We start from the raw sequence: 27,051 nt of genomic DNA on the forward strand, positions 1-27,051 counted from the left end.
GGTACTTTATCACTACGAACCTCCGTATTTGTGATAAGCGGTCATCATCTTTATTAATCTGAGGGGAGCACGGATTGGATGTATCCAAAGTGATGATGAATTTGTCAGGACGTATACATTTGAGTTGAATTTATAGCTCAATTTAACCTAGGTTAATGTCGAAAATCCTCAAATGTTTCAAATAAGGCCCATATGGTTATCACTTTACAAAGCATACAGGCTCTGGGCTTGGGTTGCTACATACACATCTCCAACTAAATTCCATGCCCGATCAATTAGAAACAGTCCTCCTGAGCAGACAGGAACAAACAGAGATTGTTTCCCCAATACCAGCTGAACCCTTGTCTTGAAGAAACGAAAAGCAGTCATTTTAGGCTCTATACTTCTTACCATTAAAAGTCCAAAGGAATTTGGTAAACAATAAGGGTGTCATAGTATCATATTTAATAGAACATACTTAGAGTATCTGCATTTGATAGGGGCTTACTACCAATGTTTCCAAATTTCCGTCTGTGCTACGTCTTACTGAAAAAAAAAGACACAATATTTGATCTCTTTGCTTTTCCCCATTATTTTTGTCTTTACTTCAAACTGCGTGTCTCAGAAGTCAACCAAGTTCAGGGGTGTATTGATGTGGCTTGATATCATAACTAGAATTTTTAAACGATGTGCCATTAAAAAAGGAAGAGACGGAAAAGTAGAAAGCATACTTAATAAGTATATTCTTGAAGTCATTTTTATTTATGACCTATCCTTAAAAAAAACAAAAGTCAGAATAACTGAATAGGGTGAAAATATTTTATTCATGCATTCTCGCATTCATTCAACAACCACTAAATGAATGTCCGCTGTATGGCAGCCCTTTGTNACAACCACTAAATGAATGTCCGCTGTATGGCAGCCCTTTGTGCTGGACCCTGTGGTTTTGAAGAGCTATTGCAAAAGGCCCATATAATAAAATAGTGCCATCGTTTATTACATGCAGAAAATACGATGGAAGCTCTTCGGTGGGGGGGGAGGAAGTATCATTAGTGGGTGCTTTAATAAATAGGTGTTCCAGAGGCTGACAGTCCGGACACCCCAGACTCAGGAGGCAGCAAAGGGAGGACAGAGTAGGACACTTCCAGGAAGTGAGAAGATGCTCAGTGGGTCTACAACCGAATGTAGTCACTTGATGGCTAGGTTTTTAATCTACGTCTACAAGTTAGCTTATAGACTGGATCCCGAAACATCTAAAGGACATCGTGTTATTAACAAAATTGTCCTGTCATGAATTTAAAAACCTTGCCAGCAGCTCGTGTCTGCCTTAAATACACCATATACCATATATACTGTATACCATAAATAGAGTATTGCTTATCAAAAAGCTGTCCATAGAAAAGATGGCAGATTTTAAAGGGCACTCCATGGTAACTATTAATTATAAAGGTTTTTATCTTTCAGCGCAGAATAATGTGGCACGTTTTAAACACGTTACATGGCATTAAACAAAATTGAAAGTGCCCCATGTGAAAAGATGTTTCTGTGTTCAAAATCCTTCAAGGAACTGGGTGTCCTACCTGACTGAAACAAAACCAAGTCAGCAGTTGGGCTGGGTTCACAAATGCCTTTTCACCAAAGGTCAGAGCCACGAGGAGGCTCTGTTTATGCAGTGCGTAACACAAACCAATGTACTGGAAAAGCACGGTCCCATATAAAGTTCGGTTTGTCTCATCACCAGTTCACTGGGTAGCTCCAAAGTGCATGTGCTTTGAGAGAGGCCTATATTGCTTTAATTAAGGTAATGAAAGCATATTTTCTACCGCCAATAGTCATTTAATTTTATGACTTGATCAGTGATCCAATTAGAATATTTGTTTTACACTTTCCCTCAACCTACTAACAGCCAAGGGAAATAAGTTGCTTATTTTCTCAGGGGAAGAAACAACAACCCCCTGATAATAACTTTAGAGCTACTTGCGAGACCTCTGTGTAAAAGTGAAGTTCTAGTGCTGTCAATTGTTCCAGGTTAATGGTCTGCTACATGCCAAGTGATCTGTTAAACCAGCACACTCCAAGTGCCTAGGAATCACCCTCTTCTCCTGCCTGCCAGCCTTCAGCCTCCATTTTAAGCTGCTCACCGCTTACTGTTCTCAGTTGAGACATACCCTCCTTTTGGAAGTATGTAGATTATTGGCTTTCCTGGTCTTTTCAAAGGGTCAGAGGGAAGGTCTGAGTGTCTACATTATGGCTCCCTCAGTCATTTCCCCCTTCCTTGTCAGTGCCTAGAACTCCTGGGGTGGGAGAGGTTGCAGCCCGATTTGAGCCCTACAGTCAGGCCTTTCTTGCCTCAGTTTGCTAGAGCAGATGTATCAAGTCCAAAGAAAACCGTGAAGTGGAGCGGTGCCCACGAGCCTCCTTGGAGAGCCTCCTACCTGCCTGACCCGGTGCTCCCCGGCTGCACGCCTGAAAGCCCCGCCTGTCAAAGGAGGAAGCGGCTGCGGAGACCGGCTGCTCCCCACGGGAGGGAGGCGGGAACAGCTGCCACCCAGCCTTTTCGGCGGATTCAGGCTGGACCTTGAGGACAGAAGGAGAAAACTGACAGTCCCCAAAACATCAGCCTCCAGGGAAGGCTTACATGATGTTGACTAAAATGGATAGGCATCACCTCCGAGTGGGGAGCGACCCCCGCCCGAGGTGGGGAGTTGATGGAGCGGCAGAACAGGGGCTGTGGGCCCAGCCTCCGCAGCGCGGCAAAGAGCCGGTCCCTTTCCCACCCCGCCTCAGTCCTGTGGGCACCGTCAGTTCCTTCCTAATCCCAAAGTAGTCCGGTCCATTATCTACGTCCCCAGCGTCCTGTAGCGGTTTGCAAGGGCCGCAGGCATGCATTTCCAGGGGTGAGGGGGGGCTGCAAGGGGAGCTCGGCAACACTTTTCTTTTCGGAGGGCAGCATATCACTGTGACAAGGGGGCCCCACGGGAGGGCGATGCCGCCAGCTCGGCCCCATTATCCTGTGCACGACTGGCTGCCTTAACGCGGCAAAGTCACCAGCCGCGCCCGGCAGAGTTTGCTGTGAGAGGCCAGGGGTTTGCAAAACAGACAGTCTTGCATTTCTTGTCCCGCTCGAGTTTTTATTGCAGCCAAGGGCCCGGCGTGAGCTACCCACCATCCCCGCCCTCCCATGACAGCCGCTCAGCGAGGCAGAAAGCCTGGTGGTCACGTAGCAAGCTGCCTCTCTGCTTTCCAAGGAGGCGTTCGGCGGAGAAAGCGTCTGGTATAGTTTGGCATGGTACAACATCAGCTTTTCCTAACGACCTCAAGTGATGGAACTTCTTTGTTAGTGAGGGAAAAAAAAAGAACAGCCAACCAACCCGCGAAGCCTCAAACTTAGCACGCATAAACTGCCTTGATTTCAGGCTTCGTCTTACGCACGTACTGTCGTTGAGCGCTTTGTCCACCAGTCATGCCTGGCAAACAGTGCACGGGGCTGTATGAATGCGTTCTAGAGTATTTTGTCTATATTGCATACAATTAGTGTGAATGTTCCAACACCCAACACTGAAAAACTTTGAATATCATGTAACGGGAGTTGGGCTAGAGACAAGCTTCGAGATTTATTACCATTTCTAAATTTTATGAGTTCTATTGTTTCCTATGCTCATTACCAGCTTTAGCTATAATGAGGGCTGAAAAGAGAAAAGAGCTGAAAAGAAGAAACATGCCACTCCCCCCCACCCCACCTCCTGCCTGTTCCACCAGCAATTTAGTTCTTCTGTCCTGGCCTCTTTAGGATGTATCTTCTCTCTTTTTTTGCGTGTGTATTGCTAAGGTACAAAAGAGCCAGGGGGAGTGTTACATGGACACTCAGAAAAGTTTTGAACACTTAAGATGTTTTTGTGGGAACTGGGCCACAAAGGTGATTTATGAAATACCCTTCAAGTTTCCTTTTGATCACAGCAGGGATGCAAATTTTAAGGAGTTTGTGTGATTGTCAGGTAATGTCTGGGGTATACCTCCACAATTCAAAAGTTTTCTTAAGAAAATGAGGACGGCAAGAATGAGAGGGGAATAATCGTTCTTTTGCCCTCGCTGCCTTTTTTTTTTTTTCAAGTGTGAAATCCGCAAAGCAGGAAAGAGACTTATTCACCCCAGGGCGACTCTAGATTCCTGCCGCATAGATATGCCTGTAGCACTTAGCGTCACTGGCGACCCGGGAGTGGGGTCGTGGTGGTCACGCATTACCGTTATTTCTTAACAAGTAGGTGGAGGGCGTTGGTCATTTGACAACTTCGGGAACTCAGATGGCGGGACTGGGCACACTAATTCAAGTTCAGGGACTCTCCTTGTCAGTTCTCCCCAAAACTTTGAGAAACTCTATCATGAAGCCTCAGGCTTTCCTAGGAGGCATTGCTCTTTGTTTTCAAAGTGTTTAGTCTGTTTATCGTTCTGCACGTAGTTACAAATACAGGTGTATTTCCTTCCAGCCCGAGTCCCGTTAGGTGCAGGTCGCTGGAATCCTCTGCTCTTAAGTTGAAAGTAGAAGATGGAATGAGAAGGCTGGGAGCTCACTAGTTCCTCTGCCACGCTTCCTAGGTCAAGTCTGCCGGCGGCCAGTTAAGGCCTGGGGAACTAATAAAGAGCTGCTCCTGGGAGGGGGTAGGGGGACGCTTGGGCGCGGGGAGAGGAGTCCAGCCGGCTGGTCCGCCCCAAATGCGCACGCCACAGCCCTGCTGCCGCTGGGTAAGGAACAGGGTCCGGAGGGGCGGAGAGCCGGAGAGCGGCTCCGCGAAGGTCGCGGATTGGGTGTTCCAAAACTCCGGAGCAGCCGGAACTTCAGTCTGCCTCGGCGGCTTCCTTCAAGCCGGGGCTGCTGGGGCGGGAGGGTCAGGAGCGAGGGTGTCGAAGGGAACTTAAGTGAGGACGAAGTGGCAACATCTTGTGGAGAGCAGTAAACTTTTATTTTCTTCCCACAGCAAACAAAGTCGACGCAGAGGTGGCGTTTGGCTGCTAATCTGAGGGGAGAACGGGGGATGGGGGTCGGAGAATGCGGGGTGCGGAGCCTTTAGAGGACCCCAGAATCCGCCCCCTGGCCAGTGCGCGCTTGTTGGGGAGGTCCTGGTGCTTGAACCCGAGGGCGGACACTTGTTCTCCGCCAGCGCCGAGATGGGGCTTGCAAGGAGTCTTGGTGTTCAGAGCCCCTTCCCGCGTGCGAAGGTCATTTGCGCTTTTCAGTTTCGGACGAGAGGACACTCTGGAAGGAAAGGCGCAGGTCATTTTCAGAGCCTCTTGTAAAGGACGAGCCGCCTACCGAGAGTGGAAATCCTTAATTACACCCTTCTGCCTCGGAATCCATCTTCCCGGCAGTGTCTTGCACTCCTACTTCTTCGGGTGAATCAGCTGACCTGAAATGCCCACCCTATGAAAGATCAAGAAAAGTAGTTTTCTAAGAAGGTTAGAGGTTTGATNCCCTGCACTTTGTAGGTGCGTGTGAATTTCAAATGGCGCTGTAAGTTCATTAGTGTTTGCAATCAGCCGCGGGCGGACCCCTCATCAGAGCCGAAAGCCGGCAAGAGCCATTCATCAGCGTGAAGTGTTATTCATGGATGACCCCTAAATCACGGCAAGAGTAGTAGACGCACTGATTGGTCACAGCATGGGAGCCTTGGAGCTTTCCCGTACCCGACGCGGCCGGGAGGAGGGAAGAAGGGAGGGGCGGCGAACGTGGTTCAGTCCGGCAAATCCCATTTGACAGAAAAAGGCAGTAAACGGGGAATCTCTTTTTTTGAATAAAGAAGAAGAAGAAATAAAGTACCTGTCATCTTGACAAGTGGCGGAGCGGAGGAGTCCAGGATTATAAATGATCACAGCTCGGTCCAGCTCGCCCTGTGATTGGGCTCTCCCGCGATCTGCACCGGGGGAAGCGCATGGTAGGCTCCTCTCCTCTCGCACACACACTCGCACACACACACGGACACGTGTACGCGCCTGTCTCGGGCACACTCGGCCCGGCGCGTCCCCCCATCACACAATTAAGGTCCTGGATGCTGCTCCCTGGCACGGCGCCCTGCTCGCCTCCTCACCTTTTCCTCTTCCTCTTCCTTCTCCCTCCCCGCCACCGTGCTCCGGCTCCCCCACCGAGGACCGAAAACTCCGGCCCGGCCTCTCCGGCAGAGCAGGAGGCTTAGAGGGGCCGGCGGGAAGGGAGAGGGGGAGAGCGCGGGGGAGAAAAAGAAAGTGAACTCATTGGCGCTCCGGCGCGCGCTGCCCTCCCCTCGCCGAGTCCCTCGCCCGCCGCGGCCGGGCGGAGGGCAGGGAAGGAAGTTGTAACACTTGCTGTTCTCGCCCCCTCCCGGCCCCTCCCCCATCTCCCACGCTCCGCTCCCTCGGCGGGGCCCCCTCCCCCGCGCCCGGCTCCTTTGAATTTGGCCAAGTGCTGTNCTCCTTCCTTTCTGGGGTCCTAGTGCCCGCGCCGCGGCGCCGGGAGCGGGAGGGCGAGCGGGCGGGCTGCAGCCGGCGCGGACCGCGGCGCGGTTGCCCGCGCTGCTCGGGGAGGCGGCAGCAGGTTGGCCAGCCGGGGTGGCCCAGGAACATTTCCTCGGCGTGCGGTCTCCCCGGGTCTGGCCTCCCAGTTCCCGGCCTCTCGGTCCCCGCCCCTCCCTCGCGTGTGACACCTCAGGCTGCCAGCTCAGGTGGGAACTTCGCCGGTGCGCCGCGCCGGAGGAGCTGGGCATGGCTCTGCGGTTCCGGGGAGCCCCGCGCTCGCGGCTTCCGGGAGAAAGGCAGCCCCGGGGCTGGGCGCGCAGTGGGGGCAGGGAGTCTAGTCCGTCTGGCTTTGGTCGGGGTGATCCCCAGGTTTGTGTTGGGGCGATCCCCAGGTTTGTGTTGGGGCGCCGCGTCCTCTGAGAAGGTGTCTGAGAAGATTCTCTGGGGCTTCCAGCGAGCGGGAAGCCCTGAAATGTCCCCACTTTCCGGGGGAAGTGAAAATGAGGCTTCTCCAACTACCTGGGAGCCAAGTTGGGAATGAAGAAGGACCGGAACGAGGGTCTGGGGTGGCGTGGGGAGTGGTGAATCTTGACTGAAACTTCAGCTGGAAACTCTGGATGGGGCTGGAAACAAACAAATAACCCTGAGCTTGGCATTTGAAAAATTAGGGATTTGTGAATCTGCAACTCAATCTCAGGCTGTGTCGTGCTTTACAGCCAATTGGAAGAAGCTTCAAATATTTTAGGTTGAGGTGGGCTCTGATCTCTTCTGAACACCTTATTATGCAGTTTGAATGCCATTCTTACTGCCTCACCTTTAAGGTAGTTGTAATGGTAACCTGCTACTAATTCTTACTGAGGAGGAAGGGTAACAGGTAATTCTACCGTGCAATACAGCAGATATATTTGCTTTCTGAAGTCATGATAATCTAAAGCTAGAGAAAAGTTTCCAGGTACTTTTGGGTAAGTGCTGTAGCAGTGAAAGGGTGAGGGCTGTCCAAGCACTTTTTACAGGGCCCTAGACAGCTGGGGTTCCGGAGAACAGGACTGTCTCTTCATAATACTCTTATTTCTTATCTTCTGACAATGTATTTGTCAAACATTTGTAGGCTCTGGCAGAATCCACTGGGTGGTCTTTTCACTAGAAATAGAAATATGTTCAGGCATTGCGTTTTCTTTCTGTTGTCAAAAACAAAATAAAACAAAAAGACAGGACTAGCATCTTTGGAAAGCCTGGAAGGGTACCCCGAAAGGTGGTATTGCAACTGAACAGAACTTGTGATTTGATTCTTTCAGTGAATTTGTTTAGAATACCATGTATACCCTTCTCTACCCAGGTGCCTACCTGGAAGAGTATTTGTGTTCTCTCCAGTATATTAGGAACGGAGTCTAGAATTAAGAGAATATAATGAAACTCATTACAGATTTTAATATTTCGGTTGAAACAACAATTTTACAAATACACCAGCGATCTTGCTTTGTGCACTCCTTAATACATTTCTTAATTATCTAAAACTTCTAGCTTTTATTTCTTAATATATGAAATTCTTTTAAGAGCCTTGAAACTTTCGATTTGTGGTTCTAAATGCAGAGCAAATATTTAATTCTTGCTCTAAGAGTGAGAGGTTAGTTCAGTAATAAGACTTGCTAATCCCACTTTAAAATGTCATGGCATTCACAAATTATTCCTAAATTCTTCAAAGATAGCGGTTTTTAATGAGTTAAGTTATTCTATTGTGTATTTCAGGATTGTATGTATCTCTCTTCCTGTTGCATTTTTCTTAACAATTTGCCTTTTTTTCTTGTTCGAATTTTAGTATTCTTACTCAAAGGTACTATTTTTTGCTAGTGGTCAATGTATTTTATTTTAGACAATTTAAAAAAGAATATATATTATGAGAGAAAGTAGTTTCTTTAAGTAAAACAGATATATTTTTACATATACTACACAATTTTTATGAAAATGTATTTATGTACTAATAACTATGCTCAGTGCTTACATATTTGAAAAATACGTTAGTATCCTGTGCCAACAGCATTAGTGTTAGCAACTCATAGACAGGGATTTCTTAATTATGTAAAATAAAGCAAATGAAATTATAGTAGAATTCTAATTTTTTTTCCAAATTGAATAATTTTGCATGGCTGAGTTTATTTTCTAGAAAGAAATGTTTTAGGTAAATTATAGAGGCTTTCCTTACTATGATCTTGTAGGCGTGTCGTGAGTCTTTTGGTTAGAAAAGAGAACCTGCTTTATTAGGGTGAAGACAAAGAAAGATAAGGATGCTTATCTTTGAATAGAAGAAAGCAGTTAACTAGAGTGAAAAGTTTTAAATTTATTCGGAAAGGAAACCTAGCTAAACAATAATAATCCAGTTAGCAAGTTCAAGCTACTCTTCCTTAGCTTTGCTTCCGAAAGCCAAGAGTTAAAATTATTTCCTTTATAGAGAGTCAAGCAAATAAGAAACCAGGCAAAAATGTATGGCTATTGTTGTTGGTAGAATGACCTATCAGGAATACTTGATCAACTTTGAGCATGATGTACAAAAAATGATGTTTTTCCGATAGCTGTGAAAGCATGTTTGGAAATAGTCAAGTTTGTCCTGCCTATAATGGTACTGGGAAGTTAAGTCCTGAAGATAGTCATAGTCTAACATAAAAGCACCGTAAAGACAACTTCGTTTATTTATTAATATTGATCACTTTAATAAATACATTACCTCCTTTCTCTTAAGCTCTATTTATCCCTTTAAGATTTTTATTTCTGGGTGCCTGAGGAATGTCATCAAGGTATTATAGTTACGTGACTCAGTGTATTCAGCAGTGTTAATGAATTGTCTGCCCTCTTCCTGAAGATGTGCTGTAGAAACCTGTTAGCCACGTCCATTGACAAATTGCTTATCTACCCAGTGTTTTATTTAATAGTCAAATGTCTCTTTTGACTTTCAGAACATCCTTTCTTTACCTCGATTGAGAATATGAGCAAAGAATACAGTAATTTGCTATCAAACTTTTACTCTGATCCACACCCATTTACATATCCCTTTGAATTTTCAGTTAAAGCCAGTGTTCATATTTGTTTTATAGAGTGGAACGATAGTCTGGAGAAGAATTTAACACCCACTCAAAAGAAAGAAGTGTACTGAAAAGATAGCATCATAATGTTATGCTACTTAAAAGTTTTAATAACTGAATCTTAAAAATTATGTCATGTAAGCTTTTTTCAGAACACATTCAAAACCTTATTTTGGAGATAGCAGATGCTTTAAGAGTCCTGATGGACATTTTGTACTTAAAAAAACTTACAAGTTTCAAAACTGATTAATTGTTGCGTCTTATAAAAACTGATTTATTTCATACTTTTTTTATACCAAGCATTACCATTATGAAGCTCTCCTTCTAATTGAGATTAATGTTTCTGAGCAAAGCAGTGGTTTAGAGGGCTGCATTCATTTTGAGTGCTGTTGTAATCAATTTTAGATACAGCATTCCACAGTGGGTCAGTTTGCATCCAAACCTGCCTATTATGTAGAATTAACTTGTTGGTGATTGATAGTAATACTTCTGCATCTTGAGAAGTCATTTGTTTCCAAACAAGTGCGATGGCTTGTGTGAGTTTTAAAATATTGCTTCTTATAATTAAAACATCCTTTTGGAGACTTAATTTGAACTTTCTCGAAGAATTATATAAAGCATGAGGAAGCACTTCGTTAATACATATTCAACTGCGATAGCCTTTTTTCCTCCAAATACAGGTGTCTTTTCTTGTTCATCAAAGGGCTTTGTGGTCTTTTGGAGTCATAAATGGGAAACACTGTACAATTAGGTTATTTCCCTTTTTGTTTATATCAGGATTCTAGTTGAGTTTTTCAAGGAATTCTTAGAATTCTAGATCCGCATCTTGTACATGTGTTATGAGGTGGTAGGTATCATCTTGGCAGTGAAGGTTAATGCATGTGGAGGTAATTCTTTATCCTCTTTGGAAACCCAGAAAGATGGTGAATATTATCATCCTCACGGTGATGTTTGCATTTGTACCTTAGTTGTGCCTGGTCTCAACTTTATCAGCATTTTATTCTCTTCCGAAAGACCACGTGAAGATTTTCTTGGACTTTGGTCCGCATATTACATTGTAAGCTTACTGTGATGTATGCTTATAGTCTCAATAAAATAAAATATTAAAAGCACAAAATATAAGATTAATATAGATAAGTATTCTAATATAGCCATCATCTGTAGGATTTTTAAATAAAGATGTGACTGCTTTATAGTGTATATAAAGTTGCCACAGTGACATTGTTTTGTCTTTCAGGGAAAAAAAGACTTGGTAGGAAATATGTTTATTGTATTTTAATTTTCTTCACTGTAATGGTAGATTATGTACACTGAAACAGTGTTGTTCCAGTTAAAAACATTCATCTAAAACAGTTTGAGATGCTAAAATAATGTACTTAAAATGCCATTTTCAAAGCATCATCTTAGCCACCCGATAGAATATAAACTCTGAAAATGCAGAAATATGCTCTAAGATATATAGATGTTTCAAACACCAAAACCATAATAGGATTCCTTCGTTGGAAAGAATTTTATTTTATTTTATTTTATTTTATTTTATTTTATTTTTTTAATGAGTTCAATTATATAACTTGGGGCTGAGTAGTTAGAGCAGCTATGTAGAATTCCTGTAAAAGATAGTAATCTACTGAAACCTGCTTCTTTCTACTTCAAATAAGTCACCGAGCAAATTAATGTCAGTATCATAGAACGTACTCACAAGCCATATGATTGAAACTATATCATATGATAATAATAGTTTCATACAATAATAACTATTACTATTAGTATAGTAATAAGAAAAAGGAGTCTTTACTACCCCATGGATACCTTTGCAGTTCTAGAAGAGCCAGCACTAGGGTAGCATTGACTTTTCAAACAAGATTGTGATAGGTGGCAGTCTTAACTGAGTTCCGAGACTTCAAGGAGGGAGTAGATGGCTTCGGTGTTTCAGCAGCATCTGTGGGATACAGTGTATCACGTCCCCAAACTACGGTTGTATTCTTTCCTGTAAGTTAAGGAGTGTGATCACTTACGGAGAGATGGCAATTTTAAAAATCATTTTCTCCACATCTGTACTCATCTCTGGCTTCCTGTGGAACATACAAAAAAGAGACCATCCCTTTCGAAAATAAAGTGTTTTGAGAAAAACAAGTGCCTATAGTCACACTTGTATTTTCACGTTCAATTATATACAAGTTATTGTGAGATGCTCTTTGTTGATACAGTGTTTTCCAGTATTGTGGCGTACTTTTTACCACAATTACAGAAGTTGGGGAGGAGTGGGCTGCTGTGATTTGGTTTGCCCTGGGGCGGGGTCATATTATTTAATAATAAGCAGCTATTTTATAACTGGGTCTACTGGGTCTCTACCTCAAAACCAATAGGAGATACAGAGAGAGACGGGGGGGGGGAGAAGAGGAAGAGGAGAAAACGTGAATATGAAAATCTTTTATAAAGAGTGATGGTTCTTTGAGCATTTTCTGTGTGTAGCAGTGTTTTTGACAGGAAAAGCGATCTATATGGGGCAGATTTGGTCATTGCAAGTAAATTGGGTAAGTACAGAAGAAAATTCTAAATTTGTTCACTTTTAAGTATTTGCATTTTAGATCCAAGAATATGAGCATCATTCATTTTTAAAAATTAATCCAAGAAATTCCAAATATTGTATATGGTTCTTCATATTGACAGAGAAAAAAATGTATGAACAGTTCTATTTATAGGTATATTTTCTTTGTATATGGGACTGAGCGCCAAATTATAATTTTATAATTCTCAGATTTATATGGAGACTTAAAAACAAACACTGATTATTTTAAATGATCATATAGGTGACTTACGAGGTCACTTATTCTTAAGATAAAGCTCATAATCAATATATTTTAGTCATTCTGTCATTTCTTCCATTATTAGTTATACTTGCCAGAATCTTGTGATAATTCCTCTTCAGATTGCCATAATTTAGAAAGAAATAACAGCTTGGTAATGACTGTCTGCCTTCAGCCATATTCGGAACCACTTCTGAATAGTAGGATGACATGAATTTGTGGTCCCTGCTCTTTCCAGAAGGAAGGAAGGAAGGAAGGAAGAAGAGGGAGAGAGGGAAGGAAGGAAAAAGGAAGGAAGAAAGGAAGGAAGGGAGGGAGAAAGAAAAAGAAAAGGAGAAAGAAAGAAAAGAAAAGAAAAGAAAGAAAGAAAAAGGAAAAAAAAGAAAGAAAGAAAGAAAGAAAGAAAGAAAGAAAGAAAGAAAGAAAGAAAAGAAAGAAAAGGTATTCTTTTATGAGAATGGATTATTTTATCTGGAGTTCAGTTAAGCTCAACTAATATTTTACAATTAGAATTGTGGACACACTATCAGTGCGAGGAAGTGAGGTGTCTTTTTGATTACAGGGGCATTTGCAAAGAGAGGTCCTTCCTTCCCCGGGGAAGCTCTGGCATCCCTATTGTGGCCAGCATTTGGCTTCCATACTAGAGAGCTACCTCAGGAGAGCTAAAACGCTGGGACAGCACGTTGGAAGGTATGTTATGCAGAAAGTGATGAGACAGGACTGAAATTTACTTAATTTACAATGAGAAATGCATGAAGTATTTAAATGGGATTGCATGAAGCACTTACAAATATGTTAATATTTGTTATGTTAATAACAAACATGTTAATATATGTTTATTTCGGTAATTATGAAAGCGATCCTACTGAAAAGTGTACTTGTTTATTCTCAGTCTGCCAAATGCTCTTTTAAAATGTGACATCTATGCTAATACCTTTATCAGAAAATTTAAAATTTGTCAACATGTAGGTGGAAAAAATTGGCAAGGGACTGGTCCTTTTTGCATAGCTCTTTTCAAAAAAAAAAAAGCTGGCACATGGCTTGTCATTTAAAATAATTATGAAAGCCAGAAGACAGCTGTAAATTTTATTTCTTTCAGAATTTATAATAACTTCCAGCTGAAGAAAGCTGTCAGACCTACAGTTCTTGAAGAGCAAATCTTACTTTTTTTCCCCTCTGAAGAACAACAGCAAAGAAGCATCTTAAACAGTGTTATTACATTTATCTATGTTTATAATTAAGAATGAAATGAAAATTTAAAATGAAAGCTTTTTCACTGAAATTTTGTGTAATGATAAGAATAATAAATGCAGACAAAAATACTGCAAGTCATAACTAATCTAGTAATTTAAATAAATATAGAAAGGTAATTCACTGTAATATCAAAAAGGAATAAGAGCTGTCATGCAGCAACCGTATTTTGTCTCATTGTCACAAAAATGAGACAGTCTTCCTACAGCAATATTGCTGAATTTTATGATAGCATCAATAATAGTTTGGAGGATAACTTGACACAATCAAATTAACTAAAATATTAATCCTCTTCATGTTCTCTTTAAGAAACGTTTCTAGAGAGTTAGAAGGCTCTTGAAAATAATCATACCTTCCAGCAAAAAGATGTTTGTTGCCTTACAAAGCTGTTGATGAGTTTGGGTTCAGTAAGGGGTGACGGTCGAGGAGAACTTCTGCCAGAATGTTATCATTCAAATTAAAACAGAACAGACGTTTTCCATCTGTAATATATTTCTAAGTGGCTATTTTGATCTTAATTTTCAACCAGTCTTTCTCTGATGAAGCTGCTAGCATATTTAACATTTCAAATAAATTTCAATTTAAACAAAAATTAAAGTTCTTACTTGTAGGGCATGTGTGCTGTCAAACCAGAATTAAATCCTCACTTTCAGAGTAATTTTTATGCTCCCTTATAACTTCTTCTTGCCAAAGAGAGATAGAATAGCCTATTCTACATTTCCTGTGATTGAAAAATTAAATGAAACAAAGTTCTCCCTTACTGGTTACTTTTGCTCTAGAGTATACAGTCTCTGAATGAGAAACTGGCATTACATAAAATTTTATGAACAATATTGACGTCTTAAGTTGATTTGTCAAAAAGATTTCTTTCTTTGTTAGTAATTTTAAACATTACACGTGTGTCAGAAAAGAAAACTTTTAAAATGTTTTCTATCTTGTGTTTTGATCGTGATATAATTTTTTAAATTACATTTTAATTTGTATGATATTAGGTGGTATAGTATGTTTACTGTTATACCTTTGAAGGAAAATAAATCATTGCAAAGGATGTAATTTAAAAATTAAATCAATGTAAAATTATTCATATAGGATTTGAAGCACAATACATTATAGTTAAAAATCCAGTGTCAGATGGAAATCTTCATTTTATATGTTCAAATTCAAATACTGTTTTACTAATAATGTAAATAATTAGTTCTCAGTAAGTTAAATTATTTACACTTACGGCTTTTATCTTTTACACGTTTCCACCAATCAGAACTTCATATTTTTATTTAAATGGATATTATGCTTTATAGTCCACAATTAATAAATCCAAAAATATTAGTAAATAAAACATACACTAACTCCAATGTAAGTTTTTAAAGAGCCTAATAGGAATTAAGATGATTAGGTAAATCTGGTGTTCTAGAAATCATAGAAGCACTTTAATGAATATCCCATTTTACATAGTCTAGACACTGGGAGACTATTCATTAATATATATGTATGCAGTATCCACACAGATAACCAAAGAGTTATTTATTACAAAACTGAAAAATGAGTAATATATTAGTATTATTTTCTTTATGTCACACAGCATGAATGCATTTGTAAAATAAAAGTTACATTTTAAGATACATCATTTATTGATACTCCGGTTGAAAGTAATCTCCATAAAATCCGTATTATCTCGCATTTCATTTAAGTGTGATGTTAGCAAGTTGAGTCAGCCCTCAGTATAGCCATGGCAAAAGTCTAATCTCTTTTACTTCAAGTTTTATAAAAAATCTGCACTTTCCAACTACATACTTCATCTCCGCTGTGCAGGTGTTTTCTGAGATTTTGACAAAGGAGAGATCTGAAAGAGAGGACCGAGTGCTTGTTTTAAGAGATGCCATCAGTTAATTCTGCTCACATCATCTGATGAAAGTAGCTTTTAAAACTGTATTACACTTCAGATAGGAATTTTAACATATCAAGCTTGGTGAATTTCATATTAAGCTATCAGCAAAGGGTAATTTTGAATTACTTCAAACAAATCATTAATGTATCATGTATTTCATTTAAATGTGATAAAAGGTATATGAATTGGTCATGTAATTACCACTTGAGCTTTGAAAAGGCTGTAATTCACATTAAAAATTTTAAATATTGAAGAAAGCAAAGTACTAGTAGTTCTCAGTCTTGGAAACGGTTATCTGTGTAAGGCTTCTAGGGACTGCTTTATTTTTTGTTATCTGGCTTTTACCTTTATTCAAAAAAATATACCTTCTACAGTATTATCACTTAATTTTAAGTCTGGAACATAAACATTTGACTTAGGAATAGATTTCAATTATTAGTAAACATTATGTTGTTGTGTTTTTGTTTTTGTTTTTGTTTTTCCAGAGGAAAGTTTCTCAAGGCTTCCTGGGTGAGGTTCTGGTTCTTTTAGGATTAAGAAGCATTGGTATAAATGGCTACTTTTGGTAGAAGAGTGTTACATAGTTTTTAGTCCTCGTTATTACTTTTAAAAGAATATCCCATCAGGAATAGGAAGCTTTGTGGATAAGCTGCCACTCTTTGATGAAGGATTATGCATTCTCCCCTAAATCTGTGATCCCACAATCTGTTACACAATGGTTTTATCAAGTAGCACTGGACTAGCTTGGCCATCATTTCACTTCCTTGAAAAAGTTAATTACTTCCTTTACTAAATCTAATATTTATGTAGAATTTTAGTCTAAATATAAATTTTAGGCATTAATGGATCCAACTCCTAAAATCCAGAGGTTAATAATTTGATGCAAGATGATGAAGCTCGAAAAGTTGGGAAGGGTACTTTTACATTTATACCAGATGACAAGTGAATTGATTATTGTGGGGTACCCAGGCATTTAAATGGTTGCCTACTCAGTCAAGTCTGCAGGGTCCGTGGCCTGACTGAAGTTCCTTGTAAGCTTTTCCCATGTTAGTGATAGTCAAAGTAACTTGAGACAGAAATAACAGCATATAAAAATGAAGCCATCACATATTATCAGTTAATTTTCTCTGAACATGTATGCAAAAAGCGAGCATATTATGGCATGCTTTGGTCATGCGTTTAAAAAAAAGGAATATTTTGTTATGTGATTATATTCCCATTAGAATGAATACTTTGTTGCAGAGCATTAACAGTATGGTAAAAAATGTGTCATGTTCTAGGGAGATTTTTTTTTTAGTCAAAGAAATATATTAAAAATTGAATGGTCGGTTCATCATATTAAATAATCAAATATCAAATATTGGTTAATGAAGACACTTTAACTGTAGGATGCAGTGATGCCACAGAAAAAGCATCATTTATTAAACAATTAGTTTTCCTTAATAAATGGTTTCTTATTTCTGAGCCTACTAGCTTTTAAAAGTTTTTAAAAAATGGCAAAGTTTACTATAAACATTGCAAAGTGTGGAAGTAAGTAAATTTTTTACAATTTAAGTCATTCTAGTTTTTGTATACTTATTCATTGAATCATATTACATAAACTTCAGAAGATTACTCTGTAATGTTAATATTCCTCTTCTGAGTTATTAGCCTCTTCAACTTTGATACATGCATAAATACATATCCATTGTGAAAGATTTATGAATCTAAAAAATTGGTTTACTTTTAAATATTATATTGAACATATTAATGAAGAGCTATTTTTAAATATCTCTTTCAATGATCACTTTAATAAAACAGTTGATTGTGTAAACCTTCATGAAAGATTCTAGGCTTTTATAATCAGTATAAATATGAGGTTAAAAAATAAACAGTACTGTCTGGCAACTAGCTAGATATAACCAAGTTTCAAGCACTTCATAAGATTTTTTAGAAGAATGTAATTAAGACCTTAAAATATTTTATGTAGATATTTGTCCAAATCTCCAATTTGTTATTTCTAGGAAAACACACGGCTTAATACACTACAAAATAATTGCTTGAAAATGTCAGTCATCATGTTTCCTGTTTTTAATTTTTAGAATATATGTGTTTTAATTTCACATGTAAAAGTAATACAGATTAAGGATCTGAAGAGCAGGGGCTTTTTCCCCCTATCTTTCATCAGCTCTGTAGCTGAACCCTTACAATCTCTTTCTTCATTATTCTAAGCCACTATCAGATTCTAATCTTTGCTGTGTCCACAGCTGTTTGAGGATTTTTTTTATGCAAATGTAATTACAAATACATGTGTTTTGTGCACCTCACTTCCTGTAAATGCTTATAAAGGAAGATGAAAGGACAGCAGGACAGGCTGTGTACAGGTGCATGCGTGATTCTATTTGTTTTCAAATCATTACATCCATGCTTACGAGGAAAAATTGCAAAGATGAAAACACAGCAGCTTTGGCTTCAGTGATGTTCGGCAATAAATATCACTGAAAATGTAGTAATTTCTGTACAACAAGTACCTTCTTATGGAGTTGAGTACCACAAATTAAGTGGTTTCCACATTTCTTTGGGTCACGTGTCTACAGTGATGGTCATAATTTAAACTCTAAACAAAATATGATAGTTTTTTTTTCACTTCTTAAAAACCCATTAGAAGATGGCATTGTAGCGAGAGATTTATTAATCTCTTGCATTTATTTGGGAGTGCTAAGTTAGAGAATGATTGATGTCACATGGGCACTTAACAAATGTACAGTGCTATAACCCTGCAGAAATTAGAGAGAGTGCTTTCTGGAGAAAATTCAATGTATTTGCTTGCATTAATATTATTTATAGAACAAAATTGGAAACTAGCTATATATAAACCCTAAGAAATGTGAGTTGTGTCAACTTTTAAGGACAACCTGACTTCATTATTTATAATATCTCTCTTTTGTACTATCGAGATGTTTCCATCTCTGTGGACAGTGGGATTGGCTATCTCTAGGAATTAGTAAAGGTACTTTCTGTGATTAGAAAAGTGTGGAAGATGACTGAGTTCAATACCTACTACTTTTAGGAAGGTGTCGAAGTCGTTGCACAGAACAATTATTTTTGTTTTCCTCTCATTTGAGATTCTAGAGAGTATTTGCTGCCTGATAAAAATTCTTTGGAGAACAGGGAGGGCAGGATGAGGAGGGGGATAAATGAGGCTTCGTTTAGAAAAGATAGACCTACACGTGGTTCATCATTTTTCTGCTACTTTTCATGTAAGCGTCTTGACTGGGGGAGAAGGTCTTCACAGTATGAAGCCAAAACAGGAGAAAGCGCTTTAGTTTGCGGAAAGCTTTCAAGAATTGTTCAGGAACTGTACTGCTTACCCATCAAAACTTGAAATTTTTCCCCTCTTATATTTAATATAATAGAAATTAATAATAAACTGCTGCCATCGAATCTATAAAAATTGTGAGGCTGTATAGATGTAGTAAAGCTCTGCCCTGATTTGAACATCCATCTTTATTTTTAATGTGTGCCTTACTTCCACAGGCATTTGTCCTCTCCCGATTCGTTTAAATCACACCCCAGGTGTTTGTGTTCTGTGTTCTGTGTCCAAGTGACTGTGTCCTAGGGAAGATTAGAAGAAACAAGACATGATCTCAGACCCCTAGGAAGTTTTCACGTCTAGTTGAGGCATGATGTAAGAGATAACAGATAGTTAATAAGGTTATTAAGAAAGCTGAAAGAGGTATTGGAAGAATTACTGCTTTGGTCACATCGTACTCTAATAGTCCATGGATCTTTGAAATGGCAGAGAACTGAAGGGAGTACAGCATCTAAGGCTTTCAGCACACAGCTTTCCTGCAGCCTAGACATTAGCAGAGCCTTGAAATTCTATGAATATTGGAAAGGACACGAGGCAGTAACTACTGACAAGCAACAGAAGTGCCCTGGGGCTCACAAGTGTTTAAAAGGGTAGACAGCCGAGTGATCCACACAGGCATGGCCACAGACCCCCAACAGGAAGGGTCATGAAGAGCCAAGGACCTGGGAAGAGCAGAGGGTGGCCATTTGCCTCCTTCCCTTTGGAATAGCTCGGCAAAACATTTGTTGCAAGCTTACCCACAAAAGTGCTATGAGACAGAGACCCTTCTCTCCCGTTCTCAGCACAGCTGGTTTCTAGCATGGTGCCGGGCCCATTGGTAAATAAGTGATGTGGAAATGAAATCTTCCCTCACTCCATGTCAGTGTCAGGTGTCCTCCCTAAAGAATAGCTCCTTCCTACAAAAGGTTTGTGGTCTCTAGACTTAGGTCGGTCCCTAGGACCACTAAAATTCTCAAAGTGTGTATTCCTTTAAGATTGCCTATGATTTGTGTTAAGTCTGTAGTACCAACAATAGGTTGTCGGCATTTAAATGAGAACAAAAGATATGGCTGTAGATGATAGACCCCTGAAAAAAGTAACAGTTGACATGGAGAGGTAAGGGGATGCCAAGACAGGGAAACCGAACGAGCAACAGAAATCAACCAGAGCAAGCCCAAATTAGCCAACAGGTGAGGACAATGCCAGCAGGTAACGGGGAATGAATGAAATTGGCCATGTTAGTTGCGTTTGCTCTTCCACACAGATACACATTCTTTCCTATTTCCTAAAATATGTAGTTCTCTTTGTCTTTCATTTTTCCACTTTTGAAAGAGACATTCACACAGAGAAATGTTTCCATACCATTAGAAAAACAGCAGAGCGAGTTTGATAATAAATAACGTTGGCGTAGCCTCAGAGACAGAGGCCCGGGGTGCTGGGAGCAGGGCACCGAAGGACACATGCTTCGTCCAAAAGGAGGCACCACGTCACACCTCTAGACTGGTTGTTGCCATGCGGGGGTGAAACAGTGTTGCCAGATTGCAAGAATTTTCAAGAAATGCCAGAATATGAATTATGTGAAATCTCTAGATTTTTAAATGTTGGCTCATTAAAAAAAAAAAAAAAGACAACGCACAAAACACACAGATAAAACAAAACACGTCTGCAGGCTGGTTTGGCAGTTGGGCCACCAGTTTGCAACCTGTGATGTAGACGCAGAGATCTGCGTGATGTCTTTGGGAGATCGTGGGTGAGCAGCAGGAAAGGAGCAGAGGATCCCCCATGGGAAAATCTGTGATGAGCTTGGAGAGAGAGCTTGGGCCCAGATTGTGGATTATCTTAAATGTCATCCTCTTCTACCCATTTTGGAGAAAAAAAAATGTTTGCAGTTTGTAGTACACTTTTTACAGCTTTAAAACAGAAACTCAGGTTGCCAGCAAGCCTTCTAGAAGCATTATTCATGCTAAGCAGGAAAGGGTTAAGTGACAGTAGCTGTTACAGCCCCTACTTTTGACCTTTCACTCAGACCCTTCGGAGCCTTCTTTCCCTGTCTCCATCTTCTGCCCACCTGCGACTGAATGTACCAGGCTCTTGATATGTTTAATACACCTGTACTTTGGGGGAACTCCACTATGTAAGCCATAGCTAATCTGTTTGTCTGCTAGCATTTGAATAGTACCTGAGTGCAGATACTAAATTCCATAGGAAAGGAAAATCCAAAGTTAAAGAGGACATATTGGATTAAGTCATACCCATTACATTAATTGAATAAAAAGAACACTTAAATTCCCTTGGCACACTATTTTTCTCTGTTTTGTGCTGACTGAGTTGGGCTCTGGAACTAGAGAAAGCTGCTCAATTTCCATCCCTGTCATTTATTTCCTGTGTGACCTTGGGTAAAGCCACTCTGTCTCTGATCTTCATTTCCTTTTCTGAACAACAGGGTTGGTAATAAAGGTTGGTGACATGGCTGTCTATTGTCCAGAGCCGGGTACCGTGCCCTACACACCGTAGATACCACGGTGGTAGCGGCTGCCCTCACTCCAGGGGCTGTCGCTGGCCCCTTAGAATGAATGTGGTGCTCATTAGCATAGGGCTTCATGTGAGTTTTGGAGCCCAATTTGGAGACCCAAGTCAGGCCCCGCTGTGCCACTTGGTTCCTTTAATCTTCATGAAAAAATTGGGGTGCTGACATACCCACTTGCGGGGTGGGTGTGAAGGTGAAATGCGGGGAAGCACGGAGAGGGACTACGTAGTGTCGCGTGTGCCTTGAGACATCCTGTGCGCGCGCAGCGGTGTGTGTATCGAGAGTAGCGCACGCTTATCCAGCAGCAAGAGCGCTTCAATATTAGCTCTCTAAAGGAGCTAAGAAGAACCAAAAAGCAGTCACAGAGCTTCTTCTCTGTACTTGGGCTGTCACCTGGAAGACCTCTCTTAGTTAATGGACAATTTTTTTTTTATTTTAATTTTATTTTATTAATTTGTGTTAATCACCATACAGTTAATGGACAATTTTTAACAGCACTGTTTCTCCGGCTTGCCAAGTTACTGATCCGAAGTGGTCAGTTCACGGGGAGGAGGAGTGGAGATATCCTGCTCAGGGGTGGGCCGTGGACAGCCAGGACATAACAGCGTGCAAGGGCTCATCCAGAGAGTGGCACACACGAGAGCACTGATTAGAGTCGTGAACGCTCAGCATGATGGTACAGAGTCAACGTAAAGAAGAGAGGACAATGTGATATTTTACAAACATTTATATGAAAAGATTTTTGGCATTTCAAAGAGTATAAGACATCTCTAAAATTTTTCAAAGACACATTCCTTAATGATGTCAGATAACTGGGCTATTTTGTGGGAGGAAAAAAACCCATTTTGACAGGGTCAGCATTTTAAGTATATTCTGGTTGGTATTTTTTAAAATGAAAATAGTCAATTTTTTTTCCACATGACTGTTGGAGTTATATATGTATATAAAAATAGACATTAAAGAGTAATAAATAGTATTAATTATATAAATAATATGAAATAAATATAACAAATAAAAATAAGCTATATACATATATAAATTATATCTATATGCTTTATATATTTATAAATTATTTTTATATATTATATATAAATTATAATATTTAGAGATGCCAGGAAATCTTTCACGGAAATTTTGTGCCAAAATTTAAAACATATTTTAAAAATCTATTGATATATTAAGTAGAAATAGTTTCAAAACAACCCGGAGCATAGTGAAAAATGTTTCCATTTAATTAACAGAATTACTTAGCATTTGGATATATCTTGTTTGTTTCTTTCAAAAAGATATGATACAAAACATATCCACTAGCATATTAGTTAGCCCAGTGGATTTCTCAATGTTTTGCTGAAAAGCAAATTTTAAACATTTGTCTGAAATGTTCGTTGGCTGCAATGGAAGGTGGCCGCTTGTGTTCTTTTTTAGCTCTGATGTCTTTATTACATTATCATTTATTAAGCATCTGTTATGAGTCTAACATTGGTTTCGGCTTTGTGAGGAAGGGATGCAAAAATAAAGAGGATGTATATTTTAGAAGCCCCAAAGAAACATGCACTAATTAGATGGGAGTACTAACAACACTGAGCTAGAATGAGATCTGAAGATGTGATGCAAACTGTCCACCCCACGGGAACTCAAGGAAGAGAGAGGATCGTGTAGGGTGGGAGCCATTCCATAGCTCTTCAACCCAGGACAGTATTCTTGGCGGCTTTTCTCTCGGGCTTGAGGACGAAAGCTGCGCTTCCTGTATCCGTACCAGTATCCTCTTTGACCACACAAGGTAGAAGTGTAAGAGCCGTCTTCAACATGATCCCCGTTGCTCACTACTCACGTCTGACCCGTCATCGGACCCTGCTGATTCTCCCGCTGCTGAGTTTCGGTGCCGCTGCTCCTTTCCATCCTCACGTCGGCTTCCTAATCTGGGCTCTCATCATCCCTCATCTTGATTATGAATGATGTCTTGTAACTGGGCTTCCTGCCACCCAACTCACATCTCTAGATTGCCCCCAGGGAATATTCTTCCTAATATGAACTCACAGTGGCTCCCCTTTGCTGTAAGGTGAAGCCCAAACTCATCAGCATGGTTGTTGGGGTATATTCTTCGTGGTCTGGCCAAGACCCTGCGAAGCCCAACTCCCCGTGGGTTTCTCGTGCACAGCATGCTTTTACACAGTTGATTGGCTGACTGTCTCCCAGTGCATCAGGCAAGTCTTCCCCTCTCTGTGCCAGGTTAAATATTCTCTGTGAAATTGTTCTTGATTCTCTCAGTAGAATTAATTGTTCATCTCTCTCTCTCTCTCTCTCTCTACTATACCGTATCCTAGTATTTGCCCACCTGTTTATCATTTAGCTCATTCTGCACTGTCTTCTAGTTTATTAGAATGAAAGTGTTCCACGAGTAGGGAGGATTTAAAAGATCATACAGGTGAAGCACCTGATTTTAAAATGGGTCAAAACCGAGGCTGGGGTAAATAAATAGCCATACCCAGTGTGTACTGGCGGTCATCCTTGCCTTTGACCTCAGTAGCAAGCTTCCCTTTGCTCTGTTGCACACTGCTCCCTGCGTCTTAGCAAGTCTGTCTTTACTGTGTTAGCATCTTATCCACTTCTAGTTAGCCTGCAAATACCGGAGTGCCTCAGAAATTAGCCCTTAGACCTTCAGCTGTCCTCATTGTGACCACTCTCCCAACCCCCATGATGTCATAGATTCCCATGGCTCAGTGATCACCCATACGTAGGCAGACAGTTCACAGACACTCCACTCTAAACCTCTCCTCTTAGCTCATGATCTCCATATCCAGATCTGTCATCCAAATGGGGATGCTTGCAGAGTGAAAATGGGCACCAAATGTCAGGAAACCAGGACAGCTGGTATGAACTGTCCTGGGCCGACAGATCCCTGTCGTTACCCTGGGTACATTGAGCCATCTGACATGCACTCTTGGATGTCTCCAATGCTCCCAACACTAACATGTGACGTGAACTTGTGATCTTTCTCTGAAAACCTCAGCCTCTCCAGGTGGGCTGAGACTCAGTGAATGACATGAGTACCTTTCAAGTCATCAAGCCAGAAATCTTGACTGCAACCTGGCCATTTCCTTTACCCCATCCCCTATATCACAATACCTAGTTTACTTTTTGTTGTTGTTGTTTTTCTTTCTGAATACCTCCTTTTTTTTTTTTTACATATACATTTTTTTTTTTATCTCCACCACTGCCATGCTAATCCAAATGCCCATGACATTTGGGCTGGACTACCACATGAGCTTTCTAATCGATCCACTGGCATTCGATCTGGACCTCTCTCCAGCTCACTCTCTGTATCACAGCCAGAGTCACTTTGTAAGCATGCAAAAGGATCATATTATTCCTTGTTTAAAACAATACATAATACAAAACCCCATTTACGTCTTCCTTTTACGTTTTGCTGTCCATAAAGCTGGGGACCTTGTCGGCTTTGCTTCCCTTTGTTTTATCGGTAATGTGCATAGTACCTCATACATAGTCCTTTATAAATACCAGCTAGTTGAATAAGCAAATGAATGAAAAATCCAGCATTCTGAAACCTGACTTCAGACTACTAATTCTAGAGTCTCTATATTCTTTTTTTCTCCAAAAGCTTCTAACCATTGGCGCATAGAGGCTATGCCATTTTATTATTTACTGTTCTCTTCTTTCTCATTTTGGAAAACAAGATATCCCCCATCTACACTGTGTTTATTCAGTACTTTTCAACCACAACGACACTTTAGAATCACCTACAGGGCTCTCAAAAAATACCAATGCCAGGATTTCATCCCAGATTAATTAAATCAGAATCTCTGGAGTTAGGGCCTGGTCATAATGAGGAACTTTAAAACGCCTTGCAGGTGTTTCTAACACATAGTCAGGGTTGAAAAACCACTGCTTTGAATCTAACCATCCTTCGGGCATCGTCTCAAACACCATCTCCTCCAGAGAGACTCAGAGATGGCTCATTTTTTCTTAGAACTTAGTAACGTGCAGTGGAGCAATGATAAGGCCAAGACTTATTTCATTAGTTTAGGATTTCCATTCCTATGTTGTAAGATTCATTAGGGCTGAGATTGTACATTACATTCAGAAAGTTACTGAGGCTTGAGAAGTTACTTGATAATACCCTTTTATCCGACTGATGACCGCTTGTCACATGGCAAAGGCTTAGGGTTAATGAACCAACAGCAGCCTTCTAATTTGGGACTGCCTCTACAATTGGACGTACCAGCACGTTTTTCTTTCCGTCTCACTCCTGCCCCTCTAGGGCCTGTCTTGAGTCACGTGATCAGCTGAGGCGTAGATGCATGCGTTCTGTCTTTAGGTAGGAGGAGCACAGGAAGCAGATGTCTTCTAGGACTTAGAAAACCCACTTTCCATCGGAAGCTCGGAGGCTTTCAGGAAAGGTTCATGCCGCTGCTACGGCTTCCCTAAAGTTTTTATCCCATTGTTGTAAGTGTGGCAAACTGAAGAGGATCTAAAATGCACCCTGAGTGACTTCCCCTTCCACTCAGTCTGTGGGGTGGGGCCGCAGCGGTGCAAAAGCAACTTCTGTGATGTATGGATGCGTTTACTGACCCAGGTCCTCCACTGTCCCCTTACTAAAGAAAACTTAGTATAGTTGCTTCGCGAGGCTGTTTCTCCACAGGCATATGGTAAAACAGCAGGTTCTAAAACACTTTCTTCAGGCCCTTGCAACTTTCCATGGGGAACTAAAAAGGCAGACCACATCACATACACCTTTTTATAAGTCGCTCTTGGGGGCTTCAGCGCTGATAAGATAACTAAGGAGAGAGGGAAGTGGCACCAACCCACCGCCCTCACCTTGCTTCTGCTCTGACATGGAGGGATGATGGCACCCCGGAGTCTAGCCTTTCACGTGAATCTTGGAGTATCCTTCTCAGCAGCGTCATAGACTGGAACAGAGCGTGCCATCATTTGCAGCTGCCCAGGGAATCTGTGACAGTTCACCCCGAACCACAAAACATTCGGCAGGAATGCCTGTAGTATGGAAGTAATACGTCTGAGTAGTTTTATAATGGACTTTGAAAGTTCTTTCTAACCAAATTTCTGTTACCCCTTTTTTTAAAAATCCAGATATTTACTCACATATGTAGTTATTTAGTACAATTGTTAAATTCTAGTTTCTTTAAGACTGAGAAAATGGTATAAAGGTAAAGAGAGAGCAAACTACGTTCTAACTTCAGCTAAATTTGTTTTGTAGGTGATATTCTGTGTTGGAATTAAAATGGGATTATTGGGGCGCCTGGGTGGCGCAGTAGTTAGGTGTCTGCCTTCGGCTCAGGGCGTGATCCCGGCGTTATGGGATCGAACCCCACATCCGGCTTCCTGCTCTGCTGGGAGCCTGCTTCTTCCTCTCTCACTCCCCCTGCTTGTGTTCCCTCTCTCTGGCTGTCTCTCTCTGTCAAATAAATAAATAAAATCTTAAAAAAAATAAAATGGGATTATTAGGGTGAGCTGCCTGTACGTTGGAGCTAGTCAAATATGGATTTCAGTGTGCTCCGGGGTTAACTGGACCCCAAGAAGCCAAGTGTACTTCAAGTTCAGTGTTTATGTAAAACCACTAAGATAACATCCCACTCTGCAGTCTTTGCTGGGGCTCAAGCTGACTGACTACAATGGCTGGCATTTTCACTGTTCTCACACTTATAAAAATAAAATTAGAAAGCAGGAGAGGATAC

General features: G+C 40.7%; 1 protein-coding gene across 5 annotated transcripts in view; it reads left to right on the top strand.

The window, feature by feature from the left end:
* The first annotated feature begins 5,772 nt into the window (after positions 1-5,772).
* TENM3 (teneurin transmembrane protein 3) overlaps positions 5,773-27,051 on the top strand; it is a 605,330-nt gene continuing 584,051 nt past the window's right edge. For 4 of the 5 annotated variants that reach the window (XM_034647494.1, XM_034647495.1, XM_034647496.1 and 1 more), the window contains exon 1: positions 5,774-5,906. The gene's annotated coding sequence lies outside the window, so the exon portion shown is untranslated. Of the gene's footprint in view, positions 5,907-27,051 lie in introns of all 5 variants that reach the window. The other variant, XM_034647497.1, reaches the window with a different exon arrangement.

This window comes from Ailuropoda melanoleuca, chromosome 18, assembly GCF_002007445.2.
Source record: "Ailuropoda melanoleuca isolate Jingjing chromosome 18, ASM200744v2, whole genome shotgun sequence".
Lineage (NCBI taxonomy): Eukaryota > Metazoa > Chordata > Mammalia > Carnivora > Ursidae > Ailuropoda > Ailuropoda melanoleuca.